At 40.7% G+C, this 4,594-nt stretch overlaps 1 non-coding gene across 1 annotated transcript; it reads right to left on the bottom strand.

The window, feature by feature from the left end:
• Positions 1-3,408: 3,408 nt before the first annotated feature.
• LOC141699210 (small nucleolar RNA R71) lies at positions 3,409-3,515 on the bottom strand. Its single transcript, XR_012565690.1, has one exon. It is a non-coding gene; the product is annotated as a small nucleolar RNA R71 (small nucleolar RNA).
• Positions 3,516-4,594: the final 1,079 nt, after the last annotated feature.

The following is a 4,594-nucleotide window of genomic DNA, read 5'->3' as shown; positions in this document are numbered from 1 at the left end:
TCTCCTATCCCATTTCGGGTGGGAAACTTCATCACTGAATGGTAGAAAGAAGGGACTACCTTGAAGGTATGTATTCTTGTTCTTCCCATAATTGCGTTGTAAGTTGAACTAGCCTTCACCACCACAAAGTCCAACATTTTTTTTGCTTGCCTTGGTTCCTGACCTATGGTCATTGGCAACTTAATTATCCCTTCCATGGGGCACTCCACTCATGTGAATCCATATATCGGCATATCGGTCGGGGTTAATTGAGAATCATTGTAACCCATCCTTAAAAAGGTATCATGGAGCAAGATGTCCACCGAGGCACCATTATCTACAAGGACCCTCTTCACCGGGTTGTTCCCTATTATCGGTGTTATGACCAGCGGTCATTATGAGGAAATTTCACACCCTCCAAGTCAGAATCATCAAACGCCATTGTCACTCCTGTTCTAGCCCTCTTTCGGGCATCCCCCACAATATGCATAACTTCTCTAGTATATGCTTTTCTTGAGTTTTTGGATGAACCAGCAGAAGTTGGCCCTCTAAAGATAGTATTTATCACAAGCTCTCGGGTCGTGGTCCTCCGAAGATTGCATTTATCACTGGTTCCCTAGGCTGGGGATTTTACCCCTGATCGTCTTGGTCCCTCCTACGATCATCAAAATTATTTCTCCCATTGTTATTCCTATCTCCTCCATCTCCAGTCTACTTGCTCAACCTTCATTTTCGAATGAGGAACTCTATTTGATCCTTCAATTTTCTACACTCATCAATGTCATGACCAGCATCCTTATGAAATCTGCAATACTTGCTCTTATCTAGCTTGGTAGGATCAACCTTCAGGGGTTTAGGCCAACGAATATCTCTATCTTTCTCAATTTCCATCAAGATCTGGCTTCTAGGAGCATTCAACTTAGCATATTCAGTGAACTTTTGCCCAGGTCCTCCATTCTTCGAGGCTGAATCATTGTTTTGCTCAGTTCTTGGATACTTGTCCTTAGAAATATATTCCAGATCAGTCTTTCGCTTCTTGCCACTAGTTGGCTCGTTATTCACTACCGTCTTCCTCATGCTCTCCTCCACTTTGATGTACTTCCCGTCCTTATCTTGGAGTTGTAACATACTTTCAGGGGGATGCTTGGCCAATGACATCTTGAAGAACTCGTCCCTAGTTCCCTGTTGTAGTGCTATTATAGCTACCTTGTCATCAATATCTGGGACTTTTAAAGCTTCCTTGGTGAAAAGATTCAGATAGTCTCTCAAGGACTCTTTTGCTCCCTGCACTATGCTCATGAGGGATGGTGAACTTTTCTCATGCACTATCCCACTGATGAATTGCTTAATAAAAGCCTGACTTAGTTCTCTAAAGGACCCAATAGAATTCGGGGGCAAATGGTTATACCATCTTTGATCCATTCCCGACAGGGTTTGAGGAAAGGCCCGACACTTAATGGCGCCGTTCACGGACTGCAGCAACAGTGCATTAGAGAATGTCCTGACATGATTAGCGGGATCTCCAGTGCCATCATAAGCTTTGATGGTGGGAATCTTAAGCTTTCTTGAGATATGGGCGTTCATTATTTCTTCAGTGAATGGTGGAGTAGGATCATCAGGATCTCCCAGGGGAAGAAGATTACTTGGATCAGCCCTTGGGACAATAGTCCTTTTCTGTAGTGGACCATCCAGGTCTATGATTGGAGGAGGATTTCTCCCCATTGGAGGTAGTGGGGGTCTAGAGGTCTGGTGCTCCTCCAAGTCGTGTTTCAGCCTTTGAAGAAGGCATACGAGAGCACAAGAAGAGGGCGTAAGAAGACCGTTTTAGCGTAATTCAACCAAGAAGAAGAAGATCTAGTTTTAACTTATGATTCTTTGTTTAAGTTATAATGTTGGATGCTAGTTTTCTTATTCTTGAACCTATACTCTTGTTTGTATTTTGTTTATTATTCGTTTATAAAGACTACGTTCATTATACCATGCTTTCATCGAAACCCATGTTTATGATGAGTCTGATCATGGGCTAATAGTTATCATGGGGTTCTAACGGATTTATTTATGGATTTCTTTGGTTGATTTATTTCGATGCCTTAGTGTGTGGTGATTGTATGATATCCTAGTATTGGTTGTGCTTATTCGTCTTATGAGCGTCGCGAACTTATAAGATAGTGTGTTAATTCTTAATGAAGCGAAAATGAATTTAAGGATTTAGAACTTGCCATGCTAGCATAGGTTCATGTGTTACTGTTATGCATGATGCATAGGTAATTTTAACCATCTTACTTGCCCTATGTAATCACGATAGATAACTTGTGCGTTAAAGACATATAGGGTCTCAATATAATTGGTGTCTATTCATCTTCTATCTCTTTTGTGGATGTCTGGTAGTATGGTATTCGTGCAACGAAAGTTGGCATTTATCAGTTTCGTGTTATCTGATTAGTGTTATCACTATTACATGCTAAGGTTACGAATGAAAAGGCTGTTGAATGAAGTATCTAATGAAGTTACAATCCCATGTTTGTCATATATATTAATTCAATAATTATTCTCTCAATTATAATTGTTAGCTTATGTTAGTTAAAAAAATCCCAATTTATTAATCTTCTTAGCATTGGATAATAACCATATCATTGTTGTATAGGTGCATATTCTTAAATTAACCAAAGAGTCTCTGTGGGAACGAATTTGATCTAAATTTTATACTACTTGCGAAAACGTATACTTGTGTATATTTTAGCGCCTGTTTAGCGACTAACAAGTTTTTGGCACCGCTGCCGGGGACTTCGGTGTTATTTTTTAGTTTATGTGTTTGTCATCAGTGGTCGTTAAGGTTGATTAACTCGGACATTGTGACTTATCTGTTTCCTTGCCTTAGTTCAAGTACTCTAGCGAGCGTATATGCATACACGTTCGTGGGCTCGTAAGAGAACTATGGATCAATCCAAAGAAGAAGCTGTAGTGGTTCCAAAGAAAGTTGTTGAGGACGAAGAGAAGGGAGAAGAAGAAAAGAAAATTGAGGAACCAGTTTTAGTACTGATGGGAGATCAAGCAGAAATTCCTAAGGCCTTGATGGACTATTCTCAGCCTAAGATCAATGATATTCAGTCAAGCATCATCAGGCCAGCCATCTCGGCTAACACTTTTGAGATCAAGTCAAGCACGATTCAGATGATACAGAACTCAGTTGAGTTTGGGGTTTCTCCTACAAAAGACCCCAACATGCACATCAGGGACTTTATCGAGAACAGTGACACTTTTAAGTTCAATGGTGTGACTGAAGATGTTATTAAACTGAGACTCTTCCCATTATCTCTGAGGGATAAAGCTAAGTGCTTGTTACATTCTCTACCACGAAGGTCTATTACTACTTGGGAAGATCTTGCTCAAAAGTTTCTTACTAAATTCTTCCCTATGGCGAAGACTGCTGCAATCATGAATGCTCTTACTTAGTTTTCTCAGCAAACTGGAGAATCTCTGTGTGAGGCTTGGGATCGATATAAGGAGATTCTAAGGAAGTGCCCACACCATGACATGCCTGATTGGATGATTATAAACTTTTTCTATAATGGATTAGGTGCTACTTCTAGACCCATGCTCGATGTACCATCAGGAGGAGCCTTGTGGGCTAAGAGCTATAATAAAGCTTATGAATTAATTGAACTGATGGATGCTAATGAATACCGACTCAGGGAAAACTAGCAGGAATTCTGGAGTTGGATGCAGCAACTGCTATAGTTGCCCAACTTAAGGCTTTGACGATGAAGGTGGACACTTTGGCTAATTATGGAGTTAATCAAATCTCTAGTGTCTGTGAGCTTTGTGTTGGTGCCCATGAGACTGATCAGTGTGTTATTTCTAGTAAATCAGCTCAGTTCGTGAGCAACTATCAGCGATCGCAATAACCTGTGTCAGCTACCTATCATCCTAACAACCGCAATCATCCTAATTTCAGCTGGAGCAATGCTCAGAAGCGGTTCAACAACCTTATCAGCAATACCTAGCTAAGCAGTACAACCCCCCTGGTTTTCAGCAACCATAATATGCACCAAGATAGCAACTTCAGCTGCAACAAGCTAATGAAAAATCTGAATTAGAGGAGATGAAGCTTGTGTGCAAAAGCCAAGTTATTTCTATCAAGACCTTGGAAAATCAAATTGGACAAATTGCCAATACCTTGCTAAATCATCAACCGGGTACACTACTTACTGATACTTAAGTACCAGGAAAGAGGGAAGCTAAGGAGCAGGTAAATGCAATCGCTTTGAGGTCTGGGAAGGTTGTGAATACCGAACAAACTCAAGTTTCAGAAGAAGAAGTTGGGGATGAAGAAGTAGAGCAGCGGGAAGCACAAGTGGAACCAAGGAAGACTATTATTGAGCACACTCCTCCTGAGGGTAATACAGGGGAGAAACAGATATATCCTCCATCGCCTTTTCCTAAGCGGTTGCAGAAGAAAAAACTGGATAAGCAATTTGAGAAGTTTCTGGAGGTGTTCAAGAAACTTCATATCAACATACCTTTCACTGAGGCTCTTGAGCAGATGCCTAGTTACGCAAAGTTTATGAAGGGTATTCTCTCTCAGAAAGTGAGGCTAGATGATTTAGAGATTGTT

Source organism: Apium graveolens, chromosome 11 (genome assembly GCF_009905375.1).
Source record: "Apium graveolens cultivar Ventura chromosome 11, ASM990537v1, whole genome shotgun sequence".
NCBI lineage: Eukaryota > Viridiplantae > Streptophyta > Magnoliopsida > Apiales > Apiaceae > Apium > Apium graveolens.
Note: the sequence above shows the minus strand (reverse complement) of the source record. Positions and strands in the feature narration are given on the sequence as shown.